The 21,193-nt window shown below is 34.9% G+C and overlaps 1 protein-coding gene across 1 annotated transcript in view; it reads left to right on the top strand.

The window, feature by feature from the left end:
• Positions 1-21,193, top strand: part of LOC150106513 (cyclin-dependent kinase 17-like) — a 363,340-nt gene that overhangs the window by 326,640 nt on the left and 15,507 nt on the right. The gene's annotated exons all lie outside the window — the stretch shown is intronic.

Here is a 21,193-nt window from a genome sequence, read left to right on the forward strand (position 1 = left end):
GATTCATCTTGTAGTATTCCCTGAATCAAAAGGGCATCGTATTAATTCTCTGGCTTCTCTTTTAACTTTGATGGTATGATTTCTGTCACGTTGGCATCTCGAGATTTTAATAATATGATTAGCAGTTTGGTTTGGTGTAACGTCTTTTTAATAGTCACCATTGTAGCACCTCCTAGCTTCCGTAACACACTCCAAGTCTTCCTACTGGAGTGCCTAAAGTCCGGTCTCTCAATTGTTTCAGTCCAGCGTTGTCTTGCTGCATCCAATTCATGAAGAAGATTGTTTGCGATTTCCAAATCACTGCTCTCCAGAAATTTCTCATAAAGTTGTTCACTCAGCTCATTCCATCCAGGGATATACTCCTTTCTATATGTTTTTAGCTATAAAGATGACAGCACCTACAAATCAGTTGTAGTTATTGGGTACAGGAGATATGAAGCAAACACGCTTGTCAAGGTCAGTGGCGTATTTTTCCCAATCGGCTCTTCGAAAATTCTCTTGGGCGGGGAATTGATTGGACAAGAGGTATTTTTATGCCAAATCAAGGAGGACTGGCCAGTGTTGCTGTGAGGAAAGTCAGTAAGAACTCTTCTTTGAGTAGGTAGAGGATCATTTGTGTTATTAGAGGTGACGAAAACAGAGGTCAGGATTATAGTCTCTTCTCCATACTGCTGAATTGAAGGTGCCACGCTCGGAATGATAGGCAGACATCAGAGAGTACATGGTTTGTTATTATTATGTCTGTGTTATATCAAGAATCAGTTTATTCTTTATGATGAATGTTATCAGGAGGGCATGCATGTTGGTGATTTGAAGGGGGGAAGGTGTATATAGTAGTGCTTTGAGATAGTGGATAGATATTTGAGTTGATGTGTACATGTTTTGTGGAGGTGGAAGATGGAGTGGGTGGAGGTGTTTTTTATGTGGGAGGGAGGGATGTGTTGGAGGTGAAGGCCAGCATGGGCAGGTATTTTGAGATAGAAATGAGTTGGTGTGAGTGCAGTGTGGTGGCCAGCCTGTGACATCAGTTCCGGCAACATCCCACAGGATGGGTGTTTTGTTTTTTGGGCTTGAGCACAGCAGACAGGCAAGTGGGTGCTTTTGAGCTGTGGAGGGTGTGCTGTGTGAGACTCGAGGGCCATCAGAGAGTTAACTTGACCATTTAAAGTGAAATGAGCAAATTGCTATCCTAATACAAACAAACAAAAAAATATCAAGCAGAAAATGCTTCTTCTACCGATGATGATTGTTAGTATTCATCAGAATGTGTAAGAAATAACAGCAATTCCACACCAAGAGAAATTGAACATTGCACATTTACAGAATTTGATGTTAAGTCAAGAAATACTACTTATGATATCCTCACTGATGATAGCAATTATTGTAACAGAAGAATATACAGAATCCAGAATAACAGAAGAATATACAGAAACTTATTAGTTTCCACTGTCCATTTGCCAGAATAATGTTTCACTTTATTTTCTCGTTTTTATTACTAGAATTTGCATAATGTAAAGCAATTTTAAATTCTTTGCTGCAAGGAAAAATAGACAAATATTGTGTAATTATTCAAAGAAGTTATTGAATATTGATCATGGTTTGAACAAGGAAAAGAAAGACATTGATAATATCCTGCACTGTGGGTATTTCTTCTCTTTGTTACCAGTGCTGGAATTTCCTTTGATGTAGAGGGTATTGCCCCTGTTTCTTCAATTCTTTGCCGCTCTGCTCCTTTCTTTGACATTACTGTAATTCTAATTTTGATGCTAATAACAGAATGAATTAAAATCTAGAAACGTTTATCATTTGCTTTCTTGCTTTTATATGTAATTGTGGTGTGTGGTGTAATGGGCAGTGTTTTGTGATGTGCTTTTTCTCTTCATGAAAATAAAGAAAAAAAAAACCATATTGTTAAAATTACTTGTTTTTGTGCTTACTTTATGGGTGTAATTTGTAATAAAGTGGAACCCTGGCTGTTGAACATAATTCATTCCTAAAGGCTGTTCGGAAACCGATTTGTTTGAAAACTGAAACCATTTTCCTATAAGAATTAATGTAAAATGGATTAATCCGTTCCCAGATGATTGCTTATTTAAACTTTTATAACAGTACTTCATGCATAAAATCATATACAAAATCAATGAAAATGCATAAAATCTTACACAAAAAGAATAAACACAATAGATAGATAAAATATAGACAAAAATTTAACTTTACCTGTATGGAGGAGAGTTGATGGTATTAGTTGAAGGTGGTGAGTCCCCTTCCCTAAAAACATCAAGTAACTGTCCTGGGTTTTTTCCTCTTTCTCTTTTCTGACTCTTTGCACCACTCGAATATCCTTCCTTCCTCTGTCCCTGAAGACATTTCCTACACCACCATCTTTTACTGCTCCTTCTGAAGGTGTTATGTCCTTACTTATTATTTCTCCTTTTATTTCTTTTCTATATCTTACGCTGCTAGTCTTTATCTTTAATTTCGTCTAATATATTACTTTATTCTTACTTATTTATTCGTCTAAGTCACTTAATATAATGTTCTTTCTCCCCTTTTCTCTACTATATACCCTTAAATAAAATATTTACTCATTAATATTTGCACAGCTATCTTAATTTTTTTACACATGCAAATAAAGCGTTTATTTCCTAACAAGTATTCTTTCCATTAGTTCTTTGCAGTCTCATTGGCCTCTTTATATCTTATGTTTTATCTAATCACACAACAATCTAATAGAGTTCACCTGATAAGTATTAACAAAATTTATTTTTTTCGCTGCACCAGCTAATACCTTGGATAGACAGGATTCTTACCCAGGGCGACCCTCTCAGAGTGATACATGAAAATTAGATCGAATTTAATCCTGTCCCTCCATTTTCTTATTTCTTCCTCACAATCGTGGCTCGCTTTAGGAGTTTATATACAAGGGTTTAACCCGCTTAGTTCGTTAATATTTTATGAGCGGTTGTTTTGAATTCATAAGACAAATGCAGATCAGGCAGGTACTTGAATGAAACATTTTAATAAGCTTGAGGAATTATGCAAATATACATTATAGACATATTATAAGGAAGGTAAATCAAGGGCTCAAATTTCAATACACTAGACACACATACAGACTTGCATTGACCACTATTACAAGCATCATCAGCATAAATCAATAGGCTAATATCATACCATCCTAATACACGTGGTCATAAATTAACACAATAACACACTCCATACATTAAGTTTAGCTCGTTCAGAGATATTCTCGGCCTTGTAGGCAAACAAATTTTAACACAATCTTGGCCCGTACTAAGTCATAGGCTATTCTTACAGTTCCTAAATTTTAGTCCATTACAAAATACTTTCTTAGGGATCACACTCTTCTATAGCTGGAAATAGGAATTCAAAAGTCTACCTTACCGTAGACTTTTGAATTCCTATTTCCAGCTATCTGATCTAAATTTCTTTGACCTGCTTCCTGCCTTGTCTGGTCATCAAGGCCTTCTGTTTTAGTTTCCTATGAGGACATCTCCAGTTGGACTGTACGAGTGAAATCTCAGTGAGAAAGATTGGAGGTGGCACGGTAACGTCGCCTTGACCAGACGGCATCCATTTGGTTCCCTCCGTCGCACGACAACGCACAGCTATCCTAATCCAAGGATATAGCTTGGCCCATTCCCAACACTGCGACAGATGAACTAAATGCCTTCCACGACTAGCCAAGAACTTCTCCGACGGCGAACTCGACCACTGTCTGCAAGATCTGGAACCAGGAATCCAAGAAAAAAAGCCGGGAATGGTGCTTGCATGGCCTTTTTGTTTAATTTTCTCCTCGGTATTTCTCGATCTTCGCGATGCGCGCCAATGCAGTCACATGTGTTTACCTCAATCTCCTTAGCTCCTATTTAGTTGCACGTGTACCTGATTTCTCTTCCTGGAAGGCGCTTTGGTTTTTCTTTCCAGTACTTCTTTCCCTTATTATGCATAAGAAGGGATTCTTATGCATAATACAGGACAGCAAAGGTGACCCTTGAACCCTGACTCACAGGCATAGTTATTTTAGTACAAGAGACGGGGTTCTTAAGTGGATTTGCCAGCTTACATTGATCTCTACATCTGGCCCTCACTTAATACAGATTATTTTTAACAGCTCTTTATACAATTTTATACTATTCCTAAATTTTTAATTGATTTGCATTTACAAACAGCTTACACTTATTCTGTTGCCAACGTTCCATATTCTCTGCCTAAGTTGTATTAAAGTTGTGACCTGAATATTTTACAATAAACATTTCTTAGCCTTTTCAGGACACAACAGTGTTCCAGTTTTTACGTGGTGAGCTCATTCCTGTGGTCCTCCACATCAGCATTGTCAATTTCCATGCCCATGCTTTTGCCCAGAGACACAATATCATCGACAACGGCAACATACTCAGCCTCAGAGTCTCTGTCTGCTATCAAGGCCAAATTCATTGTCCTTTGTTATATTGTTTGGTTTCTTATTGTATTTCTTTTTATTTATCTATTAATACATTTTAATTATCTCGTCCTTGTGTTAATCGATATGCTTTAATTCTTAATTAGACCGACTACCCTGAAAATCCTATCTTAACGCAAGCTATGGTGCTAGACTCAGAAGACTATCTATCTACTTGGCCGAATACTGAGTAACCATGTGTATTGAACTTTCGGACAAAGGGCCTATCTCCTTGTTGGAGCCAAATCCTTTGTAATTACTGTCTGGAGTTGTTTCCCCGTCAGATACTGGTAAATTTGTTTGTTCCGCTGCGCCAGTCAATATCCTTAGGAGGAATCCGTAACCAGGGAACTTCTCTCAGAAATTATACAGAGGTGATTATCCTTATGCTTATCCTTCAGCACCTAATTATCTAAACTAATTATATTCAATGATGCTTGCAATTGTGGCCTATATATTCAAATGTACTCTGCATTAGGTTCCGAATTTTATGAGTGATGAGTTGAATTCAGGCACAGGCTATTTTCAGGTTAAAACATAAAGAACATTTTATTAAGATCACTAAATTGTACATAGTTACATTCATTCTCACTATTAGATTAAAGTCATACTCAGGTGAGGAGCTATTATTGATATTTAGAACTTAATTGGAAATCTAACATAAGCTCCCTTAAAGATTCCACTCATTTGACTGTACACGGTACATTTATCAAAATTCTAATCTTCCCAATTTATCCTCTCAAGCTATGTTAAAGGTTACAAATCATGATTATCACACTCTACCTAATTCACAATCTGAGACAAAGTTACCAATAGAGCTAAACCTTTGCAGTTAACACTAATCACCTAAAGTTCCTTACTAGAATGTCCGTTCACACTTAATACGTAACTGCAATTCACACTTATCTCACAGCATGCTTCTCTTTTAGCATAAAGGTGAATAAAACATTACCAAGATAGTCCACATTCTGCATACAGTGCAAGGTTTTCCTTCCTTGAAACTGGGTCTGGAACATTGTAGAATTACTTTTACGCACGAGGTCATACATGGTGTTCGTCTCGCCTGCCCCTTCAGCACGACTGGTGATCTGTCCATGCTGGTCTGGTTCTGTTGCCCCATTCCACATTGTTGTCTCAGCAGTCATGTATACGGGAACTACGGCTGCCAATATTGAACATCTATGGTGCTATCCTGGATCCATCACGAGGCAAGATAGAACCGCTCGTCCGAGAAGAGCAGGTCAATAACTAAATGGTCAAGACACGAGCAAGGGCGAAAAAACGCTGCTCAAAAAGCCTTCTACATGGGGGGGGGACAAACCCTTTTTATTTCGCACCTTTAGCATCCTCTTTTCTCTTATGAATCTTCCTGCTAGTCCATCCGGATCACCACGTCTCCTTAGGTTTCTGTCTTCTGCGAATTTGAGTGTGAGCTACTTTTAGATAATTTACACTGCTGCAGGCGTAAAGCTCGCACAAGCACCTTGAACCTTAGATTATGTTTCACATAGACCATATGATTCATGTTTTGTATCTTTACATAAATTATTCATTCTATATATTCTTTTCACAATCAGTTTCTATACTAAAGCTCAAGTATCTCTTAATTGTTTTTTAATTCTTGTTGAATCCTAAATAAATAATTAAAAATTTTAAATTTTCCATTCAAGATTCAACACCTGTAAGTCACTTGCACCCAGGCTTTGTCAAGGATACTTAAGCAATGGAGGATGTTGAAGTGATTTTTCAGAATTCTCTGTCAGAGGTCACTTCAAAACACCTTTGAGACGGTGCTTTGGTGTAGAGTTTCTTAAAGTTCAAAATGATCTGCAGGTCCCTGGGCTGGATGAGAGGAGTCGTGTTAGTGGGGCAGGAACTTCATTGTGATAAAATCAAACTCCATCACCAACTGGTCCTCCAAGCCTGGAGGGTGAGCATGAGCATTTTCCATCACAAGAAGCATTTTATTGACATTTTTTTTTTTTTTGAAGGTATTTATCACTTGGGGCAAAGACTTCATGGATATACTCAATAAAATATTGCCTGGTTACTTTCATCACATTATTTTTCTTAAACACTCTGAGTAGTACACAAGCAATGACTTGACCTTGAAGTTCCTCACTTGTGTTTCTATTTCTACATAGCAAAAGAGTCAGCCTGTCCTTCATTGGCTTGTGTCCTGGCAATGCTTTTTTCTCCTGAGTGATGTAGGTCCTCCTTGGCAATTTTTTCTAAAACAGGCTGGTTGCATCACAGTTGAACACTTGTTGGGGAAGAAAATCCTCAGCCTTTATATAATCACTAAATTTTTGCACATATTTTTCAGCAGGCTTCTTGGTTCAAACTTGCAGCCTCCCCACACTATGTATGCCACTTCTCCTCTTAAATTTCTCGAACCACTCTCTACTAACTTTGAACACATCAGTATCACCACTCGTACCAGGGTTATTCTTTAACAGGTTATCATGTAATCACTTCACTTTTCACAAATTACGGCCTCAGAATTTGTGAAAACTATCACCAGCTAACTGTCGTTTATCCAAATCAGTAACAATTTTTCCACTTCAATCGTTTGTGATCTTTGTTTAGTAAAAATGTTCACTCCTTTTGCAATATATGAGCTCCCTTGATTGCCTCTTTATTTTTGAGTATTGTACAGATCGTTGATTTCACCATACTGAACTGTATAGCATGATCCGAAACACAAATGCCATTTTCATGTTTGGATACGATTTCTTTTTTCACTTCTATCATGGTTCTAACAACTTTTCACTTTGCTGATATCACTATCCTTCTTCATTGGCTTATTTAATAATAATTTATAAAAAAACCAGAAAATCAAGAAAAGGTATTGCAAATTAAATCAGGTGTCTGCACTGACTGGAAGCCGCAGCATAACCTGATGCCCTCTCGCCATACAACTTAGCCCACGGAGCATGTGGTTGCCAGTTTGCCTGTTCGGAAAATATGTTCGAGATGCGAGTCATTTGACAACTGAGGTTCCACTGTATTTGACATTTTTTTTAGTATTCACTTTGCTTCTTTTTGTTTTCAGTTTTTTCTCTGGAATGATTTCTAGTATTCCGAATGAGGGGTGCGTTCATTCCTGGTCTTCAGCATGGCAGTGCACCGATCACACCTGTGACGTCACTTCCAGTGATGACAAACAGCTCATTTATCAAGCAGGTGTCTGTGCCCACTTGATCACGTGACTTTATGTAGAGAGTATCGGCTGTGCTCATCATTGTGAAGTGGTACCACCTCATCTCTGACTTGAGCAAGTTGAGTTCCCCCAGAAACTTGGGGTTTTTAATCCTGCAACAGAAGAAAATCAACCATAGATCTATTTCAAGCAATGTATATCTGAGTGAGGTGGAATCAGTTATATGGCATTTCATAGCAAACAGCTGCCTATTAAAATCACATAGCCTTGAGCCAGCTGTCAGTGATTGGGTAAGAATGAAGACTCGCTTCCCATCAAAGCGAAAGTGGCCTCACCCTTTACAAAATAAAACATGTTAGTGACTTAAAATAAAAATGAATGAAAAAATTGAATCCTTATTTGAACGTAATTGAATTTTTCAGTTAATTTTTTATGATAGTCCTACTCGTGAGACTAGTACAGTACAGGCTGAAGGTTAGATAATCTAGGAGATTCCTGTTATTGAGATCATTTATAGTACTTTTTTAAAGTCTGCAATAAGTATAGCGATGGTTGTGTGAGATATATGAATTTTAATACAGATATTCCAGTTTCATGCTAGATTCACGTGACTGAAAGATAATATTCACAAACATCCATACCTCAATGAACTTCAAAACATTCTTTATAGATGTTTAGTCTTTTAAAATTTATTTAAATAAAATCTACCCTTTCCTCTAAGTACTTCTTTGAAATTGTCCATTATTTAGTTTGTTTTTTTAATATTAGTACTTAAATATTTGTGAGAATGTTTATTGTTTATAAGCTTGAATAATATGGTTTATTTTATATATATATATTTATTTCCCTCACCCTCATCCTTTATCACTGCATCTGATGGGTGTCCATAGTGAACCTAGTGCATGTTAACAAATATCACAGCAAGTATTCATACATGTGACTAATATGAAATTAGCTAAATCACTTAGAATTCACTGCTATTAAAATATTTAGTAATTCTCAATAATGTTTTTATGTGACTCGAATACAAACATGTTTTGCTATCTTTATGCTGATAACATCCTTAGGATAAATATACAGAACTGAACACAAATGCATGAAGTTTAGGTCACAAAAAATAATAAAATATTTCATAAGCTGCTAAACTTAAAACAATTGAGAATGAACTATCCATGCTTCACATATTTCATCATTTATAGGTGATTGCTTAAATAGTTGAGATTAGATGTTTTTGTGCAAAATATTACACATTATAGTTTTATATATTATACTAGGGGGGGCTCTGACGCCTACAGCACCCCCTTCCCCCGAGTTCTGGACTGGTAGGTCAGGTCTCTTTGAATTGTGATGACTTGAATTTTGAAGACTTTGGGGGGGGGGGGGGGGGGTAGACTGGTAGACCTGTTCTTGAATTCTGATGACTCGACACTCAGGGTAGCCCTAAGGTTTCAAATAACTTGACAAAAAACGTTACAAAAAAAAGGCTTATCATTTTATATTATAGAGTAGATTATATTACTGATGATAAAATAGTGCAACAAACAAACTAAAACACACTTATTCTGGCAGATACAATGTATATATAATTATTAAGAAATGCTGGATATATCTTACGTCCACAAAATCTGCAGATTTTTAAGAGTCCAATAATTTCAGTTTAAAAACGATGCATAACTAAAAGAGAAAATTATTGTTAAGCATAGAGGAATAAAGATTAAAAATATATATGCTCATGTATTAACTTTTCCAAAATTCAAGAAGGGGGGAATTTCAGCTTGTACATAATTTACTTTACCAGTTTGATTTAGGAATATTAATGGTTGCTGTCGCTGTATCATAATTGTACAATATCTGAGAATGAAAACTGGACTTAAGTGTTTTTCACTTAATTGCAATGTTATGATATATGTATGCAGTCCATTTTTATTAAGCTCATTCTTTTTTACACAACCTTGTTTTGAACTGGGGGGGGGGGGGGGAGATTGTCACATGGAACATTATCCTTTTGATTATCAGTATTAAAGTTAAGCATTTAGTAAGGAAATAAAATTCATTTGTGGGAAAGCTGTCAACCATGCACCCTGTTGTACAATGCCTATACATGTAAATAGGCATCCCAAACAAGAGCTGATCACTTTTTATAGTGCAACCAAAATTGATGACATTAAATTAAAATTCTGCTGAAAAATGCGGGGAGACTGTTCTGTGGTTTTTTTTTTTATAGTTCATTGAATATAGCCATAATTAAAAATATTTGTATTCACAGGTTCCATAATTATATATAATTGTTAATAAATAAATATATTTTTCACCAAATTTTAAATATTACGTTAGGATGTCTGGTAGTGTATGTTACTGTTACAGTGAAATAAATAGCTGGAGGACATTGTGTGCCCTCTCCCCATGAAGGGGGGGGGGGGGGAGCCATGTTTATTCACCTTAAATTAATCAACAGGATAATTGACAAACTCATTTCTTAATTTGTATTAGACATACCTCTGCAGCTTGGCTTATTGCAACTAAATATGCTATATGCTATTTAGTTGTATATTTGAACTGATTATTGTAAAAGCAACCTGCAAGTTCCTGTCTCCCCCCCCCCCCCCAAAAAAAAAAAATATATATATATACAGGGTGTTCGGGATAAATTTGACATATTTATAATTAATTATATTTTTCCGTAAGTTACATGTATTAACACACACTTCTCTTCATTTTAAAGTATGGACCCTTCTTCATTCATATACAAGATGTCAGAAAGGATGGATAGCTGGAACCCACCTGAATCATGGAAGAGAATAACTTGTATCATGATGATTCGTGCCCGCCATCAAAATAAGGATATTACGACTGCTGCCCAATGCTCCCTGAATACAGTAAAAACAATCAGGAATGAACTAGAGACTTGCAATGGTGACTACGAGGATGTAGCAAGAAGAAAGATCCCTAGCAGACGATCTGATTGCGTTCGTACAGCAGAATTCCTCGCAAATCTGCAGGAACAGGTGTTGAAGAACCCTGGCATTGGAATTCGGGCTTTGTTCGTGGAGTTGCTAACTGTAGTCAAGCCCTGGATAACAAGGGTAGCCAATGGTAGGCCGTATGTATGGCAGCAGGATTCGGCCCCTTGCCACACCTCTGGGAAAAGTCAAAAATGGTTGTCTGAAAATTTCTACGACTTCACCAGTCCAAATGTTTGGCCTCCAAACTCCCCAGACCTTAACCCCATGGATTATTTTGTATGGGGCGCAGTTGAAAAAGACACCAATCGCACTTCCAGTAATACAAAAGCCCAGTTAATGGATAAAATTAAAACAGTTTTTGCGGCCCTTCCCAGGGAGACTGTAGCATCAGCTTGTTCGAGGTTCCGAAGCAGAATTGAAGCTGTGATCGATGCCAATGGTGGTTATTTTGAGTAAATCTTGTTGATAGTATTGTAATTAACTCTGCCTGTAATGTTTTTTTGTCAATTCATTAAATTTAATAGATACAAAGAAGATTTTCTTTTTCCTTACGAAACTGTCAAATTTATCCCGAACACCCTGTATATATATAAAATTCATAAACTTAAGTAATATGAATGAAATATTTCATTGTTTCAAAATCCCTTAAACACTTACTCAAAAATGACTACAAAAGTAATAGGAAAAATATAAAAAGTTTTCTATTAAGATGATGGCAATTTTTAACATTTTTTTTATATGGTGTGTCCTTATATTCTCTGCTCAAATGAAATTTCAGATTTTGTAAGAGTATAAAAAATTATGCTATCCAGAACTGTTTAAGCACTAGAATTTAATTCATAAGTGATATTTTTAACTGCAAAAAATCTATAGTTCCTTTTTATTCCTTGGAAAATTTATTTTTTGAGTTAAGTACTATAACAATTTTTAGATAATCAGATTGTAAAAGATTACAATTGTGCCTTTTAAAATTCCAAGTTTAGTTAACTATATGCCTAAAAGTCTGATTGTTGGTAATTTCAATACCTAGTGTTGTTTTATACTGTTTGTTTTTTACTTTGATTGCTAATTGTATAATTCAGTTGCTTGATGTGCCTAAAACTTATTTGAAATTTGACAAAAAAAAAATTTGTTCTTTTTAATTGATGTTTTGTAAATAGTCTGTAGTGTAAATGATAATGAGATCCAGCACAGTCCTGTGTATAGTTGACATGATGCCTCACTTAAAAATTTTTAATTTCTTATATGTTTTTTAAAGATATGTTCATAGGTGATGCAATATTTTTTGTGAGCATTTTGTATTTAATCTCTAAGATTTTTTTGAAAGTGGTGGTATATCAATGCATTTGTATATAAATATGTTAAGCAAGGGGTTCTCAAACATTGTGATAATATTATAACCTCCTAAGATATATGTAAATTTGTGTTTGACTGAATTCTAATAGAACTGACTATGCATAAGGCTCATGTAATATTTCATCACTGCATCTTCAGTGTACATAAAAAGAAAACCAAAATAAAACAATATGGCTATAGTATGAATATAAATATATAGGTAGTTGCAGGAATTGATAATGACTGCTATTGTAGTTGTTCCACTGAATGTAATTTTAGAGAACAATTCCAAAAAAAAGTTATAAACAACTAATATAAAGTAACCATATTCATAAGTCTCACCATTTTTACATGGTCAATTCATTAAATTTCAGTCATACATATATTTTATAGCTGGTGTGTTTCTCTATCATTTAACATGAATTTCTATAGCCCTCTCAGAATTAAATTCAAATAACTGAATTCCAGATTACCCATATATCTTAATTATGATTTTAAATCTATAACTTATTGCATAGATTTAATATTTTAAATAATTCCAAGAAGAATGTTATCAGTAGTTTGAGAATCCTTATAACCGACAAGTCCTTCCAAAGGATAAATATTCTGTAAATTGTATAACTGCGATTCATGTGTGTGTTTGTCTTGTTGATATTTGAGCAGTTTCAAACAAGACATATCAATTCAGCTTACAGCTGTAATGCTCAGGTGTGATTTAAAGAAAAAAGAAAAAAAAAACTGTTCTCTATTGAAACAGTTTATGCAAACTTGGGTCTAGTTACTCTTTGTACATAGGCAATAAAGTTTAAACACATTTTTTTTTTTCAAATTTTCCTTTTTTTGAAATATAAATCAGAACACTAAACTGCTTTAGCATTAAGCTAAAAAATTCACTTCATTTGAATATGACATAAGATGATAAATAATTTCATACATACATCGTAGCATTACACAAAATAGGTTAAAAATCATCAGGCAACTGTTAATGGGATAAATGTCTTATCAAGTTCTTTTGTAATCTAGGTTGACAGTTCCCAAATATTTTCTCTATTTAGCATACAAAGTACATGCAGTGCATGATCTAATACATTCATGTTTCTTTTGTTTTCATCTTTCTTCTAGAAGGTAATCAACAGTTTTTTTTTTTTTTTCAAAGCAATTAAAAAAAAAAAGTAATTCTCCGTCTTAACTGCTAATGCATGCAAGATCAGGGGTCAACAAATATGCTCGCCCACAGTGAGTAGCTATAAGACTGGACGAAATAGAATATTTTTTATTTAATAAAATTTCTCCAAAACATGGTAAAAACACTCCTAATCACTTATTGAGACATATTAAAAGAATGAAAGGAGGGAGTGGGTTTCTTGGACATATTTTAGAGAAAAAAAAATAGCTCTTGTCCCTTTCTTGAATGCATTCAATCTAGCTTCCATAGATGCCATCTCATTGTACCCTAAAAAAATTAAAAATTCTACCTATTGCAATCCTGTATGACCCTTTCAGAAGTTCATATGTCTCTATTGTATCACTCCTGTTTACTAGCATCTGCAGTTCAGAAATTCTCAATCTTTCCAAAATTCCAAGTATTTATTGGTTCCTATTTTCAAACTCTTTCACTTTTTTCTTTAATAATATGTGTATTGTTGAATCTACTGTTTTTCCTCAAAGCTTCTCAGCTTTAATTCTTCTTTTCAATATGATATTTATTTTTTTGCAAAATTCATCAAGCCCTGTGCAGGATTATTTGAATAACATAAATTAAAGGTAAGCTATCTTTCAGTACACAGACAACAAAAAAAAAAAAAAAGCTTGCAGGCTACATTAACAAGGAACAAAAAGATTAAGTGGTGAGAAATGAAACTGCATTTTTAAAAATTTATTATATACAAATAGGTATAGTTTCTTCAAATCAGTAATAATTACTGTTTTATTTTCTACTTAAACCTGTGTTTTATCAAAACACACCTCTTTTGACAACCTTTCCTTTCATACTTCTTGAGTTTTGGCAAAAAACTGTAATAATAATTATTACAATTCACACACCAGCCTAAAGTCTACGTGTGTTAAGGCTTAAGTGCTGTGCAGAATTCATGTTGGAAGTTTAATGGAATAATTATCAGCACTGAAAAAAAGGATTAAAAATAATTTTAATACTTCCAATATTTCGTCTGTCACAGAGACATCTTCAGGTATTACAAAAAAACTTTTTGTAATGTAGCAATACAGTAGTGAGTGAAACTAAAGTCCTCTCTAGGTGGTACACCCTCTATGGACATTTGCAGGTAGCCTAGGATGTAAAGAGGGATCTCTAATAATTAATGTTTCCCAAATTTTGGGAAGTTTAATGCAACCGTATTTGTTTAAATTAGGTTGATTCTTGAGTGCCGATGCAGATTCAAAAAACAGTTTTTCTCTTTTGAATTTATTATGGTGGAGCATGGTCGTTTTTTTCCAGGAGATCTTGTGGGTAATATCCAAAACAATGATCAATCTGGTCTGCAAGGCCAGATTGATCATAATCGTGATTGCGGATGTAAGATCTGCATTCTTCTAACCAGATGGATGCTGACATGCCTGTCTGTCTGAAGTAAGCCAGTTTACAGGCACAAAGTACTCTATATATACTCCAGGCATTGAGAGAGGAAGGAGCTGGTCTTTGGTGGAATGGATAAGGGTAGCAAGTTTACGCCCTACTGTAAACTTGCTTTGAAGGTGGGGATCCTTAGCCAACTCACATGCATGAGTCAGAATCATAAAAAAAAAGAAGTTCCAATCTGAAAATTAGAAATCATTCTTCAGCATAACTGATATTTTAAAAAGAATAGCAGTGAATTTCAAGAGAGAAGAGCTGCATGATAGAGTGGTACAGTGCAGTAGATATAAGGTTGATAGATATGATTAAAAATTAAAAAAATGTTGTTTACACTTAATAAGGATCTAACTTTCCCAAAATTTGGGGAAAGGAAACAAGTCATGTAAGCACTCAAAAATGGAATGTAAAAGATGGGTCTTTGACCAAAAGATTCTGTAGTCTGTGGTGTCAGATCAAACTTTTTCAATAGAAGAGATGTAGGACATGTTCTTGCAGCCTTTTCTTAAAGGGATGTGTCTTGGTTTTCCAAAGTATGACAGAAAAGACAATAGATATATTTCGGTGATTACACCACACTGAAATAATAGTTCCCGACAAGTTTCGTAAATTGTAGGATTTACATCTTCAGGGGGTAAATAGTATAACTTAAAGTTTAAACAAGAGAATTAATAAATACAAATCATAACAGAATGCTGATATAAAACGTTATTGACATTGAACAATACTGGATGATGTCACGTGTTCTTGTTCTCGTTCATACAGTCCGAGCTCAGATTGAGGTAGATTTTTTTTATTAGAGCTGACCACACTTGGAGAATTAAACCTTGATTTTTATGGCATTAGGTTGGTTTTTTTTTTTTATCATATTAGAAGCTTCCTTAAATTTTCTTATATAACTGTTGTTTTCTTTGTATGACATCGTCGTTTTTTTGCCAGAGTACATCGTGTCCAATGGAAGTGGTATGGAAAGCAAGACCTGTTTTTTGTTCTCTTTTGTATTGTACGTCTTTTTGGTGTTCAGCCATGCGTATTTCTCCAGATCTTCCTGTCTGTCCTACATAGCAAATCCCAAAAGAGCAATGGATTTTGTAGACTTCTGGTTTTTTAAGAGGATGATGAGGTGGTTTTGGTGGATGCAGGAATCTTGAGATTTTTTCCATAGGAAGGAAGACTACTTTTATGTTGCGTTTGTTCATTAATTTGGCTAGCTTATCTGTAACATTTTTGATATAAGGAAGCGAGATTGCGTGTAATCCTGTTTTATTGTGTTGTTAGTTAGCATAGTTCTTCGTTACATCTTTCTTATGTGCTGGAGATATTGTATGCTCTGTCTCGAAGAGTTTGAATTAAGCTTATTTTTTTTTGTGAAGGATGGTGGTGTGAGGTTGCATTTAGAAATCTTCCAGTGTTTGTTGGCTTCCTATATACTGAGAAGGAGAGTTTACTTTCTTCATTAACTTCTAATAGAATATCCAGAAAAGGAAGTTTATTTTCTTCTTGTTCTAAAGTGAATTTTATGGTGTTGTGCAAATTGTTGAGATAATCTTTGAAATTGATAAGTTCATCTGTTCCATTGAATATGATGAAAATATCGTCCACATAGCATAGCCATATTTTTGGTTTTTTATGGTAATTCTTAAGAGCATTGTTTTCAATTTTTTCCATAAATAGGTTTGCTAATACCGGTGATAATGATGAACCCATGGCCAATCCTTCTTTTTGTTCCCAGTGTTGTTTATACAATGTTTAAAAAGATTTAAGATGTCCGGAGGGAAGAGGTCTTCTAGGAGATTCAAAATTTCTTGTCTCAGGACGTTTGTAAACAAGCTGATAATGTCTAGACTTGCTAAGATGTCTATTGGACCAATATGTGTATCTTTCACTTTTTCTATGAAATGTTTACTATTTTTTTATGAAGGAAGATGTTTTTCCTATATATATGTTGTGAGATCATGTTGGTGAGGTATTTCGCCAAGTTGGAAGTCGGTGAATCTCTTCCATCTACTATTGGTCTTAAAGGTATATCTGTCTTATGGATCTTTGGAACACCATATATTCTTGGTATCACAGGATGTTTTGATTGTAAGTATTTTTTAAGTTCTTCCGTCCAGAGAGGCACTTTTTTTTTTATTAATCATTTGTTTTTTTGTGTATGCCAAGTTGGGTCTCTGTCTAAGGGGTTGTATCTTCAAGGAGACTTTTCATTTTGTTATCACATTCTGTAGCATTTAAAACCACAGTTGCGTTGCCTTTATCTGCTTTGATTATGACAATATTTTTATCATCCTTTAACTTTTTAAGTCAAGCGTATTCATTGTAAGGTAGATTCCTATGAGGTAATCTGCTTTTTAATAGTAAAGCTGTACTTTCTGTACGGATAAGATCTGTCGTGTTGTCTGTTAGATTTCTAATTCCTTTTTCTATTTGTGCTACGATATCAATTTTTGGTAGGAAATGTGGGGTTAAGGCGAAGTTAAAACCCTTATGTAAAAGGTTATTCTCTTCTTTTGTTAGGACTCTCGAAGAAAGGTTAATAACTACTTTTGAATGATCTAGTTGTTTTTTGTGTATTTCCTTCTTCTGAAGGAGTAAGTTGAACTTATGAATGTTTCTTCTGTTCTGAGATTGCTATTGCTTTGTTGAATGTAACACTGTCGATGTTGTTCCATAGGTAGGATGGAAGAGATGTGGCCAGTTCGTTATGAAGAGAAAAAGTGTTATTACTAATTAATGCTAATTCAACAAACACCTACAAACCCTTAGACAGAGACCCGACTTGGTATATGCACAAAAAAAAACCAAATGATCTAATAAAAAATGTGCCTCTCTGGGTGGAAGAACTTAAAAAATACTTGCAATCAAAACATCCTTTGATACCAAGAATATATGTATCAAGAGAATCATTAAAATGCCACAATCTCCCTTCCTTATATCAAAAATGTTACAGATAAGCTAGCCAAATTAATAAACAAACACAACATAAAAGTAGCCTTCCTTCCTATGGAAAAAATCTCAAGATTCCTACATCCACCAAAGCCACCTCATCATCCTCTTAAAAAACCAGGAGTCTACAAAATCCATTGCTCTTGCGGGATTTGCTATGTAAGACAGACAGGAAGATCTGGAGAAATACGTATGGCTGGAAAAAGACGTACAATACAAAAGAGAACAAAAAATGGGTCTTGCTTTCCATACCACTTCCACTGGACAGATGTACTCTGGCAAAAAACGACGATGTCATACACAGAAAACAACAGTTATATAAGAAAATTTAAGGAGCTTCTAATATGATAAAAAAACCAACCCAATGCAATAAAAATCAAGGTTTAATTCTCCATCAAGTGTGGTCAGCTCTAATAAAAAATCTACCTCAATCTGAGCTCGGACTGTATGAATTAGAACAAGAACACGTGACATCGTCCAGTATTGTTCAACGTCGATAACGTTTTATATCTGCGTTCTGTTATTTGAGTTTATGTATAACCAGACAGTTATGATTTGTATTTATTAATTCTCCTGTTTCAACTTTAAGTTATACTATTTACCCCCTGAAGATGTAAACCTACGATTTACGAAACTTGTCAGGAACTATTATTTCAGTATTTTGTATAACTAAATAATAAAAAATGTGGTGTAATCACCGAAATATATCTTTTGAACCAATTAGCCTGTAAAAAAAAGACAATCACAACCTGGGAAAGAGGTATCTATTTATTCTTGGTGTAGGGTAATATGGAGGAGAGTTACCTGATAGGAAGAAAGTAGAAACCAAGTTATGTTTGAAATTGGTACAGGCACATGTATTGTGTTGGATCTTCTTTAAGATGAAGCCATTCTGCTACATAATTCTTTGGATAATGTCAAATTCTAGTTTAAAGCCATAGAAGTTGAAGCAGACAACATGCTCTATTAAAAAGCATTTTGACACAGATGATGTGCAGTCTTTGTAATACATCAGCCTGTAAGCTAAGGGTACAATACACTAGATAGAGAATGAGAGAAGAAGGTGGAGAGAAAATTCCTATTTATGGATTTTTCTTTCTCCATAGTGAATTTGATCGTGAAGTTAGAGCAGTTTCAGGGTGTGACAATACAGTGAAAACATCACACAGTGTACCCCCCAGAATGTTGGCTGGTTGAAGTTATATGGAGGCAAATGAGTTTTATATGCCCAAGGTAGTAATTTGCTAGGGCAAGAGGGCTCTCCTTTGTCAGCATGCTCATACATTATTTTTTAATCTGCGAGGTGGTGGGATCATTGATTAGCCCTCTTCTAAACAAGAATTTTTAAGAGAAGTCTTTGGTGTGCACTATTCCAAATATGAGAACAGCCTAAAGTTCAATAGATTTGGGATTTACAGAATTCGTAACTATGCAGGTTAACAGCAATATGAAGAGAAAAGGACACCAAGATTTTTGGAGGTTAAAGAAACAATAGATATGACTATCAGTAAAATGTAGAGGTAAATACCAGCCCAAGAAAGAAAATTTGATCAATAATCAGGATACCATAAGGATAAACACTTATGATACATAATCTAGAAGGCCAGCCCACTACACTGCATTATTCAAGACTTGATTAGAAGGTTGAATTCCAGTTAACTGAAATAGAGCTCTTGTAGTTTTCTTCTATTTTCCATGTATAGAAGAAAAATAAAGCTGAATATAAGAACTATACAAGAATTTCCTTGAGTGTTTTCTAAGTAAAATTTATGGTAGCATATTTTGAGAAGTTAAGAAAAATTGTGAAAGAAGAACAAGCTTGATTCAGGCCAAATATGGATTGTCAGAATACAATTTTTACTTGAAGACAAACAACTGCAAAATCATAGGAATACAAGGGCATGTGCTACCCTCACTGTTATTCATCATTAATGGATCACATTATGAAGGAATCTAGTATTAAACCTGATATAGAAATTGGAGATATGATATTCAACTTAGTTCTTTACATTCCATACAGAGATAGCAGGGTTTCATCTCGCAGACAGGCAAAATCAGCCAGGAAAACATGCAATTTACTGACAAAAAGTACTATTGTGGCAGTAGATGTAGACTTGTGTGTAGCAGAGTAGAGTGTCCTCACTGAATGAGTCCTCAGACTCCTTTGAGGTGTCATGCAATAATAAATTGGGCCTGAAATTAGACATGATTTTTACTGAAGATAAAATAATTTGACCCACTTTACCATATACATGCCCTTTACACATTGTGAGGATGCATATTCATAAAATTTACAGAGCATGTCAGTTCAACTTTTTCCGTATAATTTTGTAAAATTAGCATTTGTGAACAGCCTTAATGATATAGAAAATCACAAATTCAATTTGAACTCATTTCAAGTTTTATGTATATCTTTATTTGCTTTCAGCATTATAAACAGGCATTGCCATGTATTTTTTATAACAGAAAATTTTGAAAGAGGATGTTAGGACAAATGTTAGATACTGTGTTTGTTGCTACAATATGACTGTTCTGCTTGCATGTATACAGTAGTGTCTGTGGAAGTGATCTGTTTTTTTTATTATGTAAGGTCATCTTTGTTCCAGCTGTCACTAAATATAATACATGTCTTTGCACTGTATTTAGTGATACAATAATACTACTTATTTTTCTTGAGTCTGCAGTACAGCATCTGTTAGATGTACTGAAAATAAGTATTCATCTATTCGTAAATAAAAATTAGTTCTTCTATGGAGGACTGCATCTGTTGATCTTCATCAAAGAACAAATACTTGCCCATGTTGGATATCTATTATCGATAAAACAGAAAAGCCCCCCCCCCCCCAAAAAAAGAGGGGGGAGGGGAATCAAGGTATAATTCACGCGTTTTTGGATAATTCCAATTCAATCGTATTCCCTCAGCCATATGGTTAGTGGGGGGGTAGCTATATCAAAGAACAAATACTTGCCCATGTTGGATATCTATTATCGATAAAACAGAAAAGCCCCCCCCCCAAAAAAAAAAAGAGGGGGGGAGGGGAATCAAGGTATAATTCACGCGTTTTTGGATAATTCCAATTCAATCGTATTCCCTCAGCCATATGGTTAGTGGGGGGGTAGCTATATGCTACCATACTAGGGAGACGATTATGAGCAAAGTGGTTTCCCATTTCCTTCTGTAGTATATTTTTATGACTGTAGCGATGTGTCTTGAGGGATGAAAAACCAGAGTTACCAGGAGAAAAACCCTCCACCTCCATAAGATGGCCAATTAACTCACCTTGAGTCGAAAGAGACCAGATAAAAGTTCCTCATGGCACTGACAGGAATCGAACCCAGGTCTTTCCAACCAAAGGGCTTTGTCTATACTGACTAAGCTACAGAGGTTCCGATAACGATCAGAAATCGTTTATGCATAAGTTACTATAAATAAATGAAAATTATTAGAAAACAAAGCAATATATAAATAGAAATAGCAAGCACAACAAATTGTACAAGATGATATGCTGCTCCATCAGCCCACACTTATTCCGCTGTCCTTTAATGCACCAGATCAACATTACTTCATTGGATAATCTACCTATAGTTATTTGCTGAGCTACCAACTGTGATACAACTGCTGTTTATTATTGGCTAGTTATTTATATTTTGTAAACATGTATGTCTAGAGTTCATAGGTGCACATGTTATTTGCTCCACCCCAGCAACTTATTGGCCACACAAATATAATAATA

The sequence above is a fragment of the Typopeltis vanoorti genome, chromosome 5 (genome assembly GCF_054136105.1).
Source record: "Typopeltis vanoorti isolate ZY-2024b chromosome 5, IOZ_Tvanoo_1.0, whole genome shotgun sequence".
Classification (NCBI taxonomy): domain Eukaryota; kingdom Metazoa; phylum Arthropoda; class Arachnida; order Uropygi; family Thelyphonidae; genus Typopeltis; species Typopeltis vanoorti.